This window comes from Oncorhynchus masou, chromosome 15, assembly GCF_036934945.1.
Source record: "Oncorhynchus masou masou isolate Uvic2021 chromosome 15, UVic_Omas_1.1, whole genome shotgun sequence".
Lineage (NCBI taxonomy): Eukaryota > Metazoa > Chordata > Actinopteri > Salmoniformes > Salmonidae > Oncorhynchus > Oncorhynchus masou.
Window position 1 is genome coordinate 512,346 of NC_088226.1, and position 14,961 is coordinate 527,306.

The following is a 14,961-nucleotide window of genomic DNA, read 5'->3' on the forward strand; positions in this document are numbered from 1 at the left end:
CTGTTTGAATCACAGTACACAAGTGCTCCCTATCAAACCCAACTGCAGATGCAACCATGCTATAACAACTGCAAACACATCTCCCCCCTCACAAACTTGAGAAGAGCTATAGTAGCTAAAATACATATGAAACAGATGGGGGTTCAAATATTATGTAGGGTATTTCGCTTACTTTCAAAGACATTTTGAAGTAACTATTTTTATAGTTTTTCTTTGAAAATAGAAGTAGTTGAATATTGGAATGTATTTAGAAATACACTATTTAATTAACATAATAGAAAAATCCACATAAAAATCATTACATTTAGAGATATCTGTTATTTTGTATGTCTCAATCCAACATATCTGCCTATGTTGTCCTTCCGCATCTGCAGTGGAAAGTGGCAGAGCTACAGTGCTGTTTGTCAGACCAGGAGACATCCCTAAAACGGGTCTTCTCAAGAAACTGTCTGTAGCTTCTGAACCGTTTGGGCTACAAACTAATATGACGCCACTGTGGAAAGGGTAGGCTCTTCTGAAGGTAACCCATACAAATTCATGGAAGTATGGAGGTAATTTTGTGCCAACAAAAATAAGGGGTTAAATATGTGTCAAAAAAACCCAGATATCTCCTAGATATAGGACAGACACTTCAAAACCGTATTTCTTATGATTTATTTTTTTGGCTCTCTTTTCTTTCATTTTTTGAATGTGTTATTCAATGCGTTTCCATGAGCTATAGTAGTAAAGGCCAAATTCAATATTTTATCAAATCATTTTTTAATATATATTTTATATATACTTTCAACAATTCTAAATCAAATAGCTAAATGATCCATAGTATGACCATCTTAAAACAATTCCATATTTTGGCTTAGTAACCCCCTCCCCCATTTTGATTGATGAGATGACAGTAAATTAGAACCTCATTGTGGCATAGCGAATTAAAATAATTGAACCAATGTTTTGAATATTTTATTAAGCAATTGCATGCCTAGTGCCAACATGATTATTATTATTATTATTAATCACACTTACCTTACACAATCAATCGGGCATGGTTCTTCATATGAATGTCACTTTGTGGAATGATACAGAATGCAGGATTTATGGATGAGGTGTGAAGGTCTTACCCATCCGATACCCAAATCAGCCTCTCTTGTCTGCAGCTGTGCCAGCATGGGTCTGTCAAACTCAATTCTGCAGGCAGAGGACCACCGTCTCTTCTCTCATTACCATAGTCCAGTCACCGAGACACTCATTGTGACACTCGTTTCCTCTCTTTCTCTCTGAGTCTATATCTCCTCTCTCTCTCCACTCTCTCTCCCCCTTCCCACCCCCCTCTCTGACTCTTCTGATGCTTTTATGTGATCTTCGCCCAAAGGACCTGCATAATCTTCTCTCTTAGCCCCTCTCTGGGTGTCTGAGCCCTCCTACTGTCCATCTATTTATAATTCTCACATATTTTCTCATGTTTTCTCTTTATCACAGACATCATCACCAGGATGTTCTGCCTAATAAAGTCTCTGGTCTGTCTGTGATAACGATTATAAGTAACAGTTGGGCTGCAGGGGGTCAGATGTGTGGCTGTGTGGTCCTGTCACCTTTTTGCCTCCACTAATAATTCTAATTGGTTTCAGTATAAAAAGGCTGTCAAGTCAGATATTAGATACATTTTTCAGTCCAGTCTCTTCATAGCTGCTCAGGCAATTTTCTAAGATACAATATAATTTAGGGAATAATACAGATTTGTTTTAATGGTAATATTTTAGCTGTTTCACAGTAGTACTATGTGAGGAGAAAAGTTCAAAGATAAAATAGCTTCTTCATGGGAAAATTTTTGATTGGTAGATATTAGATAATTGGTAGACAATTACATTTCAAAGGGAACTGTAGAGCACCCATAATTAAAAGTATAAAGTATCAGATAAAACAATTAGCAAATATTCAAAACCACCTTCAGACCATTTACTAGACAGAAAATATTTATTTGTATTAATTTTTTCCACATAAAATCTTTAAATGTTTTGTTAATTTCTTTACAGGTCTGGTAGGTAACATAAAGATAAGGCTAGGTAAAGAAAAACGGTACAGTCCCGCTACATTCCAGCTGAATCTCTTGGTGATAAAGCCATTTAATTTCTCTTTGTTTTCTGTCCCTGAGTAGCAGTCTAGCTCAGAGGAACGTGATGATGTCTCCTCCTGCATGCACTTCAATTGGCTGTGCCTGAGAGGATTTTGGGTGAGACGCAGCGGTTCCATATTCTCCACCAGTCTCCAAGGCACCTGTGGGGAATCCTGAGAAAGAACAACAAAAAAAAACCAGTTAGCATAGCAACAAAAGACAGAGCAGCAGAGAGAGCCACTCCTGACTGGGGAAATCATTTGAGCTTACAGTTAATTATCCTACCTCCTTCCGTGAAGTTTAGAAATAAGCAGTCACCTTGAATGTTCAACCTTAAAGGAGCAATCTGGAGCCAACTGTAAATGAACAAACCACTTTGTTAATGTTTTAAAACCTCTTAAGGATCCAACTTTTTAAAATGTAATTTTCACCTAAAATGACATAACCAAATCTAACTGCCTGTAGCTCAGGACCTGAAACAAGGATACACATATTCTTGATACCATTTGAAAGGAAACACTTTAAAGTTTGTGGAAATGTGAGATGAATGTAGGAGAATATAACACATAGATTTGATAAAAGATTATACAAAGAAAAAAACAAATATTTTTTTTGTATTTCTTTTGTACCATCATCTTTGAAATGCAAGAGAAAGGCCACAATATATTATTCCAGCCCAGGTGCAATTTAGATTTTGCAAAGTTTTAGATTGATCCAATGAACCATTGCATAACTGTTCAAAATGTTGTATCAAGACAACCCAAATGTGCCTAATCGGTTTATTAATACATTTTCAAGTTCATAACTGTCCACTCTCCTCAAACAATAGCATGGTATTATTTTACTGTAATAGCTCCTGTAAATTGGACAGTGCAGTTAGATTAACAAGAATTAAAGCTTTCTCCCCATATCAGATATGTCAATGTCCTGGGAAATGTTCATGTTACTTACAACCTCATGCTATTCATATTAGTCTACGTTAGATTAACTGTCCCGTGGGGCTGTGGGGACACACACACACACCAATCCTGTAGAGGTTAACTAAGAATTGCCCTGCGATTTGGGGTATATAAATCAAATAGGTGTATCCAATTTTTGCTGGCTTTATGACTGGCTTAAAAAGCAACCCATCTATTTTCTACACACTGACGCTTTTTTAATGGAAATGTGATTCTATCTTGTTGGTGCCCTGTGGTTGTTGTTGCTGGCGCTGCTGAAATCCTTGATGCAAGGAGTCACTTGCCCACATCTCTGGCAGTATTCATCCAGAAACCTGTAGTGTACAAGAGACATCCATTCCATTCAGTCCTGCCCTCCATGTGTTCACCCACAATACAGCACAATGACGTTTTGAAAAGGTCTGTCCCACTGCGCACCAACTGGTTGAATCAACATTGTTTCAATGTCATTTGTCAACGTATTGTGTCAATCAAACAAGACATAACAGTCACATGATTTGCACAGCAAAAAAACATGAGCAAGTAGGGAGGGATTGATACAGCAGTTCAAGATACAACCATTGAGAGATAATATTACAACCCAACAAAGGTCTTCGATGGTAGAGATGCACTAAAGCTTATGTAGCTGAGCCATGCAGCTTAGCTGTGGACTTCTCTAGAATAACAATGTTTAAAAAAGTATACTTTCCAGGAACATTGAAAATAAGTATTTGGATCAAACCACTTTTTTTTAAATTGCATTTTTTTGGCAGCAGTTATGGCACACATGAACAATTTCATCGAATCCAATAGAATGTCAAAATGAATTCCTAGTAAAACAGACGAGGCGACTTATATACATTTACCTCTATCAAGGTTTGAAGAAGGTATTTAATGTATGTCCAGAGGTCAGAGACCACTGAGCATTCCCCAAAACACATGTACAGTATCTCAGTATTCACACCCTTCTTTTTTCCCACATTTAGTTGTGTTAGAGCTTGAATTCAAAATATGTGTTTTGTCACTAGCCTACACATAGTATCCCATATTGTCAAAGTGGAATTATGTTTTCAATTTTTTTAAACAAATTCATGAAAAATGAAAAGCTGAAATGTATGGAGTCAGTACATATTCAACCCAGTTGTTATGGCACGCTTATTTACGTTCAGGAGTAAGAATCTGCTTAACAAGTTACATACTAAATTGCATGGACTCACTTTGTTTGTAATAATAGTCTTAATGACTACCTCATCTCTGTACCCCACACATACAATTATATCTACGGTCCCTCAGTCGAGCAGTGCATTTCAAACACATATTCAACCACAAAGACCAGGGACGTTTTCCAATGCCTCGCAAAGAAGGGACTTATTGTTCATGGGTTAAAAAAGCAGACATTGAATATCCCTTTCAGCATGGTGAAGTTAATAATTACACGTTGGATGGTGTATCAATACACCCAGTCACTACAAAGATACAGGCGTCCTTCCAAACTCAGTTGCCGGACAGGAAGGAAACCGCTCAGGGATTTCACCATGAGGCTGATGGTGACTTCAGAACAGTTACAGAGTTTAATGGCTGTGATAGGAGAAAGCTGAGGATGGATCAACAACATTTTAGTTACTCTGCAATATTAACCTGACAGAGTGAAAAGAAAAAAGCCTGTACAGAATCCAAAACATGAATCCTGTTTGCAACAAGGCACTAAAGTAATACTGCAAAAACAAATGGCAAAGCAATTCACTTTTTGTCCTGAATACAAATTGTTATGTTTGGGGCAAATCCCATAAAACATATTTTCTGTAACGGTTCTCCTCGCCATCTGAGGAAGAGTAGTCAAGATCGGAACTGAACACTGAATAACAAAACAACAAAGAGAGTGAACGAAACAGTCCTGTAAGGTGCAAACACACAAAACAGAAAACAACTACCCACAACCCATAGTGGGAAAACAGGCTGCCTAAGTATGGTTCTCAATCAGAGACAACGATTGACAGCTGCCTCTGACTGGGAACCATACCAGGCCAAAACCAGAAATACAAAACATAGAACAAAAACATAGAAAAAAGAACATAGAATGCCCACCCTAGTCACACAATGGCCTAACCAAAATAGAGAATAAAAAGCCTCTCTGTGGCCAGGGCGTGACATTTTCAAGCATAGTGTTGGCTGTATCATGTTATGGGTATGCTTGTAATCGTTTAGGACTGGGGAGTGTTTCAGGATAAAAAATAAATGGAATAGAACTAAGCACAGGGAAAATCCTAGAGAAAACCTGGTTCATTCTGCTTCCCACCAGACACTGGGAGATGAATTCACCTTTCAGCAGGACAATAACTTAAAAAACAAGGCCAAATCTACACTGGAGTTCCTTACCAAGAAGACAGTGAATGTTCCTGTGTGGCCGAGTTACAGTTTTGACCTAAATCTACTTGATACTTGATATTATGGTAAGACCTGAAAATGGTTGTCTTGCAATGATCAACAAGAAATTTGACAGAACTTGAAACATATCGAAAATAATAATTGGCAAATATTGCACAGTCCAAGCGCGGACAGCAAGTTACCCTGAAAGACTCACAGCTGTAATCGCTGCTAAATGTACTTCTACAAACTATTGAATCAGGGGTGTGAATACTTATGTACATTTGATATTTCAATATTTCATTTGCAATACATTTGCAAAAATGTCTAAAAACATATCTTCACTTTGTCATTATGGGGTATTGTGTGTAGATGAGTGAGAGAGAAAAAATCTATATAATTCATTTTGAATTCAAACTGTAACACAACTAAATATGTAATAAGCAAGGGGTATGAATACTGAATCAAGAGTGCAACCATTGAATATACAGTATTATCATCCAAGTTTTATTCAGAAGTGACAATATGGTGTATAATTATGAGAACATTGTTCTACATCACCTTCCAGTTCACCTGTTCTCCAAATTATAGGAGCAAAGTGTTCCAGATGGAAGTAACCGCAGGTGCACCTTTTTCGGTCTAGTTAAGTTTGAAGGAGAGAGTGGAGATCAGGCCAACAGATTTGGGAGTATTCAAAAGAGTCTCATCCAGGGGGTGTGTGGTGATAAGGGAATCCCAGGTACTCCTTAGGCTTTTAGAGCAGAGCGGAGCCTAAGGTTAAAAAAAGAAAGAAGGAAGTTCCTGGGAGATTATATAATTATTTGAGGTCTTGAAAAGTTTGAAGACCTGAATTGTCAAAGTAATTATTTCTACTAGACCATTGACGAAAAAACAAGGGTTTTGAGCCTGATAAGATTAGGCTATTATTCCTGTGAAAAGGGAATGAGATCATGAGATGTCTATTGGCCTTTCTCCACATCCACTCCATTAGCAATTATTGGACCCATTTGGAGACAGAGAATAAGTCTTGTCGTCTAATGGGTTTTATTAAAGCCTCTTCGATTGGATGCCTTGTGGCTTGATTAGTAGGATCCAGAAAAGTAAAGTAATATAATTGAAAGGTAGTTAAAACCATTCATTTAAACAGTTGACTTGAGGATAGAAATTTAAACTACAAGATTATGTCATCATGGTACCGAGTTTTCTACATAGACAATCTGTAGAAACAGGCCAGCCTGCTCCTCTCCTCTCTACTTCTACCTAACTTCCCTTCACAGTCCCTTCAATTTCCCTTCAGTCCCTTTAATTTGGCTGCTCAGCTTAAATATTCCTCACTTATCAAAGCCCTGCCATTTCCAACCAATCAGAGCACTTGGAAATGTGCATCTGGACACTGCACCCGCCCACTCGGGTCAGAGTGTTATCGTCTTCCAAAGGGGGGAAGTACACAGGGGGTACCGGTACAGAGTCAATGTGCGGGCGCACCGGTTAGTCAAGGTAATTGAGGTAATATGTACATGTAGGTAGAGTTATTAAAGTGACTATACATAGATAATAACAGAGTAGCAGCAGCGTAGAATGGGGGGGGGGGGCGCAATACATATAGTCTGGGTAGCCATCTCATTAGGTGTTCAGGAGTCTTATGGCTTGGGGGTAGAAGCTGTTTGGAAGCAGAGAGAATAGCGTATGACTACTGTGGCTGGAGTCTTTGACCATTTTTAGGGCCTTCCTCTGACACCGTCTGGTGTAGAGGTCCTGGATGGCTGGAAGCTTGGCCCGGGTGATATACTGGGCCATACGCATTACCCTCTGTAGTGCCTTGCGGTCGGAGGCCGAGCAGTTGCCATACCAGGCAGTGATGCAACCCGTCAGGATGCTCTCGATGATGCAGCTGTAGAACCTTTTGAAGATCTGAGGACCCATGCCAAACCTTTTCAGTTTCCTGAGGGGGAATAGGTTTTGTTTTGTCGTGCCCTCTTCACGACTCTCTTGTTGTGCTTGGACCATGTTAGTTTGTTGTTGATGTGGACGCCAACGAACTCTCAACCTGCTCCACTACAGCCCAGTCGATGAGAATGGAGTCGTGCTCGGTCCTCCTTTTCCTGTAGTCCACAATCATCTCCTTTGTCTTGATCACGTTGAAGGAGAGGTTGTTGTCCTTGCACCACACGGTCAGGTCTCTGACCTCCTCTCTATAGGCTGTCTTGTCACTGGAAACTCTCTGCTGTGCTTCCCTTTGTAGTCTGTAATAGTTTGCAAGCCCTGCCACATCCGGCGAGCGTCGGAGCTGGTGTAGTACGATTCGATCTTAGTCCTCTATTGAAGCTTTAACTGTTTGATGGTTTGTCGGAGGGCATAGAGGGATTTCTTTTAAGCTTCCGGGAATAGAGTCCCGCTCCTTGAAAGCGGCAGCTCTAGCCTTTAGCTCAGTGCGGATGTTGCCTGTAATCCATGGCTTCTGTTTGGGGTATGACCCCATGTTGTAAGTGTAATGCCATTTCCCATTTATTCATGTACATGTGTATATTGCATAGTTATACCCCTTAACTAACACTGTTTACATGTGTGCATATATTTCCCTTATAGAACCACAACAGTGAGAATTGAAGTCATTTGGATTACCACACATAAATAACTTTGAGGGTATCTGCTGTGTCTGTGTGATTTTTTTTATTTTTTTATATTTTTTTTACCTTTATTTAACTAGGCAAGTCAGTTAAGAACAAATTCTTATTTTCAATGACGGCCTAGGAACAGTGGGTTAACTGCCTGTTCAGGGGCAGACCTTGTCAGCTCGGGGATTTGAACTTGCAACCTTTCGGTAACTAGTCCAACTCTCTAACCACTAGGCTACCCTGCCGCCCCCAGTTGTGTTGATTACCAAGTGTTCAGTATGGGCCTCAACATCATGTTCTGACCGGACAGCACTATAGTGGGCAAAACCAAACCAATCAGTTATAAGTACATAGCGGGTAAGGGAATTCACAGCCAATGCTCAGAAGGGTGAGGGAATACCAGCCAACCGTTTTTACTCAACACTTGTATAAAATATGTTGAATTTCTACTTTTGAAACAACGTCAGATCTTCAATGTTATACCCACTATCAGAAAAAAAATAGTCTGGAAAGCACCACCTACTGGACATTTCTACAGCTATCCCTTTGACCTCCTTTCCAGAGATTTAACAGAGCCCTGCTTAGATTTTATATTTGTCACTCACTACCACCAATGTGCTATCACGAGAATGATTATTGAGAGATCTCTTAATACCTAAATAGATTTACTGTTGCTATCAAAGTCATTCCAAAGGGTAGGGTTAACAGAGCAAATGAAATGTAACCAAACTTCATAAAGCATTATCATCAATGATACTATTTAGGCCTCTAGCGTTTGTGAAGTCATCAACAACTATTGTTTGAATTCAAACCAGGGTTTAATTAAAACTAGACAATACATATAGGCATAGGGTTTCAAGCTTTGGTTGATTTCAAATTTAATCTACGAGTTAATAATTAACATGTTGGATTCATGTCTTTTCTGCAGCCAAATGACCAAATCATCCTCTAGTGGCCTCATGGGTGGAATGTTATTGATATTTTAATAAACATAAACCATTTTTAAAGTCCGAAAATCCGGAGTTTCTTTGTCGAACCGTTATGTTATATTTCAGTCTTCTGTGATGTACAGTTGAAGTGGGAAGTTTACATACAGTTGAAGTGGGAAGTTTACATACAGTTGAAGTGGGAAGTTTACATACAGTTGAAGTGGGAAGTGTACATACAGTTGAAGTGGGAAGTGTACATACAATTGAAGTGGGAAGTTTACATACAGTTGAAGTGGGAAGTTTACATACAATTGAAGTGGGAAGTTTACATACACTTAGGTTGGAGTCATTCAAACTCGTTTTTCAACCACTCCACAAATGTCTTGTTAACAAACTTTAGTTTTGGCAAGTCGGTTAGGACAACTACTTTGTGCAGTATACAAGTAATTTTTCCAACAATTGTTTACAGACACAATAAACACCATGGGACCACGCAGCCGTCATACCGCTCAGGAAGGAAACGCGTTCTGTCTCCTAGAGATGAACGTACTTTGGTGCGAAAAATGCAAATCAATCCCAGAACAACAGCAAAGGACCTTGTGAAGATAGTGGAGGGAACCGGTACAAAAGTATCTATATCCACAGTACAATGAGTCTGACATAACCTGAAAGGCCGCTCAGCAAGGAAGAAGCCACTGCTCCAAAACAAAGTCAAGACATTGGAGTGTTCATCACGAAGCCCTGACCCCAATCCCATAGAAAAATTGTGGGAATAACTGAAAAAGCATGTGCGAGCAAGGAGGCCTACAAATCTGACTCAGATACACTAGCTCTGTCAGGAGGAATGGGCAGAAATTAACCCAACTTAATGTGGGAAGCTTGTGGAAGGCTACCCGAAACGCTTGACCCAAGTTAAACAATTTAAAGGCAATCTACCAAATACTAATTGAGTGTATGTAAACTTCTGATCCACTGGGATTGTGATGAAAGAAATAAAAACTGAAATAAATCAGTGATAACAGTGATAACACGTTAAGTTGTTTTATAAATAGAAAATATCTGACATTGTATTCCAATTTGAACTTTGTTGTTCTTTAAATGGTTGAAACCACATTGATAACATATTTTGATGACAACTACACCAAAAATCAAACATTGTTTTTCAACTGGAATTTTGTTGTGCTTTTAGATGGTTTTTAGATGGTTGATAACACATTGGGAATTCCACACACTTCTGGCTGTCTTTTTGAGTGGGTGAATGAAGGCTGAAATCTCATGGATCAAAGTTTCAACCAAATATTACACACATTTCCACGTTGAAATTATGAAGGTTTGCCCAGTGGGGTGGTTGTGTTCCATCTGAACAGATGAAAAAACTAACAGCAGAGAGAGAAATGAACAGCAGAGAGAGAAATGAACAGCAGAGAGGGAAGTAAGTGCTTCTGTATTCCTATCCGTCTTCTGCTCTGTATGGGACCCCTGGCCAGATGAATAGCACTAACACAAAGGGCAGTTGGAGTTGGAGAGAGGGATAAAGGAGGATTGGAGAGAAGGGTAAATACAGGGAGATGAAAAGAGAGAAAATTGGGGTTGCAGGCTTTGATAATGACCTTCATTCAATGATTTATATATGCACTCTAGATGACTGACAGGGGGCGCTGTTTTGAGCCTATCTTGGCACTCCCCCACCATTGTTACAAATATTTTGTAAGCTAAAGAAAGGCATTTATTTATGTCTAAAAAATGCATTTATGTCCATGTTTATTATATTATAGACACCTTAATGCATAATTTGAAATTATATTATGTGAGCTAAACATAAACATTTAAAATTGTAAAAATATGTTAATGCATTGTCCTTAGTATCCTTTTTTAGAAGGAACTGCACTTACTGACCCCACTACAACAACAATGACCAAAAGCGCCCTCTAGTGGCCTCGTGGGTGGAAAGTTATAAATATTTTTCATGATTTAATAATGAATAAACATTATTTCAAAAATCCCGCTTGAAAATCCGGTGTTTCTATGTCATTGTGTTAACATTTTGGCTACGAATAAATCGACTTCTAAAAAAAAAGTGCAAATATTCTGCGCAGAACATTATGCACATTCGGTTTCTACAGCCTTTGACCTTTACAACAATGTATAACATGTCCTGTTCGGCTGAAGTATTATGACATAGCAGACATAGCATGTAGGCGTATCCCTCCCTATGCAGTGATTTAGCGTGTGCCCGTCACACACCAAAGTATTGCACACGGCTTGTATGCTGTGCTTTTGTATCTATTTGGTAAGCAATTGGATAGGTCTTTGTCATTCAACAGTGCCATATTCAGTCTATCCTTATAGTATTTCAGTCACATATACATGGCCAGTACTGCTCATCCTCCTCCAAAATGATTTGACCCTGACAGTTGCTGTTCAGCATGGAGGCTTGTTTTGGTGGAAGACGCATTCAAGCAAGCAAGGGATGGCCTTATTCTGCTGGGTAGACACTTGTAAGTAGCAACATTGGATATGTTTATTGATTATTGGTGTTATTGTTATAGCTAGAATGTGTAGTTATTGCTGTAATTGTTAGTTACATAGTGCATTCAGGATTCATAGAACACCATTGTATCCGGTAACATAAGACACATTATAATATGAACACAAAGTTCAGATTGAAATATATTATGTAACAAAATGTGTCTGACATGTAAATATGGAATTCTGTCAGCTCTGTTTATGACATTTATTTTGGTCACAGAAAATGTATAACATTATCGCCAGAGAAAATTTAACTAGAGATGCTAGTCTGCCAAGAGGCTCAACTAGCAATTCCATGACTTCCTGTAAATTGTGCTTGCGAAATGAAGATTCAGACAGAAGTCAATGGAAAATAGTCACGTTCTAAACTACAGGAAGTAATATTATTTTGAGTAAAACTTGAGCATCATGTTTTTCTATTTAGTTTAGCTCGCACAAGTCGGAGAATCTTATATCGACTACTTTCCATTCCCTGTCCACTTTCATAAAAAACATGTTCAATATGAATTGTTCAATAGCATAAGCAGTTTGAAGCACATTTGATTGGAAACAAGTTGCTGTGATAATGTTAGGCCTGTCTGTCTTAGGGCTGGCGAAGGCTACAACACATTTTGGGGCTGTTTTGCTTCCGCTGGTACCAAAAACCTAGTTGCCTCTGCCAGCAGGCTGAAACTTGGCGGCAAGTGGATCTTCCAGAAGACGACGACCCCAAGTACACATCAAAATCTACAAAGAAATGGTTAATTGACCACAAAATCAACATTTTGCAATGGCCATCTCAGTCTCTGGACAAGAAACCAATTGAACACCTATGTTTTGAATTGAAGAGGGAAGTCCTTAAGAGCAGACCGAAGGACATCAAGGATCTGGAAAGATTCTGTATGGAAGAATCTCAAAAAACATTATAGAAAAAGGCTAAGTGCCATTATCCTCGCAAGGGGAATTATTTATTTTTTATTTCACCCTTTTGAGAACAAGTTCTCATTTACAACTGTGGCCTGGCTAAGATAAAGCAAAGCAGTGCGACACAAACAACACAGAGATACACATGGGATAAACAAACGTACAGTGAATAACACAGTGTAAAAATATATATTCAGTGTGCGCAAATGTAGTAAGATTAGGGAGGTAAGGCAATATTTAGGCCATAGTGGCAAAATAATTACATTTTTACATTAACACTTGAGGGATAGATGTGCAGAAGATGATGTGCAAGTAGAGACACTGGGGTGCAAAGGAGCAAAAATAAATAACAATATGCAGATGAGGTAGTTGGGTGGGCTATTTACAGATGGGCTGTGTACAGGTGCAATGATCGGTAAGCTGCTCTGACAGCTGGTGCTTAACGTTAGTGAGGGAGAAATAAGACTCCAGCTCGTTCCAGTCGTTCCAGTCATTGGCAGCAGAGAACTGGAAGGAAAGGCAGCCAAAGGAGGAGTAGGCTCTGGGGATGACCAGTGAAATATACCTGTTGGAGCGCGTGCTACGGGCGGGTGCTGTTATGGTGACCAGTGAGCTGAGATAAGGCGGGGCTTTACCTAGCAAAGACTTATAGATGACATGGAGCCAGTGGGTTTGGCGACGAATATGTGTCACGCCCTGACCTTAGATATCTCTGTTTTCTTTATATTTTGGTTAGGTCAGGGTGTGACTAGGGTGGGTACGCTAGTTTTTGTATTGTCTAGGGTTTTTGTATGTCTAAGGTTGTTGTAGGTCTAGGGGCTTTTGTATTTCTATGTTGTCCTGATATGGTTCTTTTTTATTTTTTTTATTTTTTTTATTTCACCTTAATTTAACCAGGTAGGCTAGTTGAGAACAAGTTCTCATTTGCAACTGCGACCTGGCCAAGATAGAGCATAGCAGTGTGAACAGACAACACAGAGTTACATATGGAGTAAACAATTAACAAGTCAATAACACAGTAGAAAAAAAGAGAGTCTATATACATTGTGTGCAAAAGGCATGAGGAGGTAGGTGAATAATTACAATTTTGCAGATTAACAATGGAGTGATAAATGATCATATGGTCATGTACAGGTAGAGATATTGGTGTGCAAAATAACAGAAAAGTAAATAAATATAAACAGTATGGGGATGAGGTAGGTAAAATTGGGTGGGCTATTTACTGATAGACTATGTACAGCTGCAGCGATCGGTTAGCTGCTCAGATAGCAGATGTTTGAAGTTGGTGAGGGAGATAAAAGTCTCCAACTTCAGCAATTTTTGCAATTCGTTCCAGTCACAGGCAGCAGAGAACTGGAACGAAAGGTGGCCAAATGAGGTGTTGGCTATAGGGATGATCAGTGAGATACACCTGCTGGAGCACGTGTTACCTACGGGTGGGTGTTGCCATCGTGACCAGTGAACTGAGATAAGGCGGAGCTTTACCTAGCATGGACTTGTAGATGACCTGGAGCCAGTGGGTCTGGCGACGAATATGTAGCGAGGGCCAGCCAACTAGAGCATACAGGTCGCAGTGGTGGGTTGGTATAAGGTTCTTTAGTAACAAAACGGATGGCACTGTGATAAACTGCATCCAGTTTGCTGAGTAGAGTGTTGGAAGCTATTTTTTAGATGACATCGCCGAAGTCTAGGATCGGTAGGATAGTCAGTTTTACTGGGGTAAGTTTTGCGGTGTGAGTGAAGGAGGCTTTGTTGCGGAATAGAAACCCGACTCTAGATTTGATTTTCGATTGGAGATGTTTGATATGAGTCTGGAAGGAGAGTTTACAGTCTAGCCAGACACCTAGGTACTTATAGATGTCTACATATTCTAGGTCGGAACCATCCAGGGTAGTGATGCTAGTCGGGCGTGCGGTTGCGGGCAGCGAACGGTTGAAAAGCATGCATTTGGTTTTACCAGCATTTAAGGGCAGTTTGAGGCCACGGAAAAAGTGTTGTATGGCATTGAAGCTCATCTGAAGGTTTTTTAACACAGTATCCAAAGAAGGGCCAGAAGTATACAGAATGGTGTCGTCTGCGTAGAGGTGGATTAGAGAATCACCAGCAGCAAGAGCGACATCATTGATGTATACAGAGAAGAGAGTCGACCCGAGGATTGAACCCTGTGGCACCCCTATAGAGACTGCCAGAGATCTGGACAACATGCCCTCCGATTTGACACTGAACTCTATCTGAGAAGTAGTTGGTGAACCAGGCGAGGCAGTCATTTGAGAAACCAAGGCTGTTGAGTCTGCCGATAAGAATGCAGTGATTGTCAAAGGAAAGCATGGCCAGCCATAGAAAAATGCTTATTGAAATTCTTGATCATCGTAGATCTATCGGTGGTGACAGTGTTTCCTAGCCTCAGTGCAGTGGGCAGCTGAGAGGAGGTGCTCTTATTCTCCATGGACTTTACAGTGTCCCAGAACTTTTTGGAGTTTCTGCTACAGGATGCAAATTTCTGTTTGAAAAAACTAGCCTTTGCTTTCCTTAACTGCCTGCAGTCCACCACATGATGTTTTTGTGCTGGTTAAGGGCAG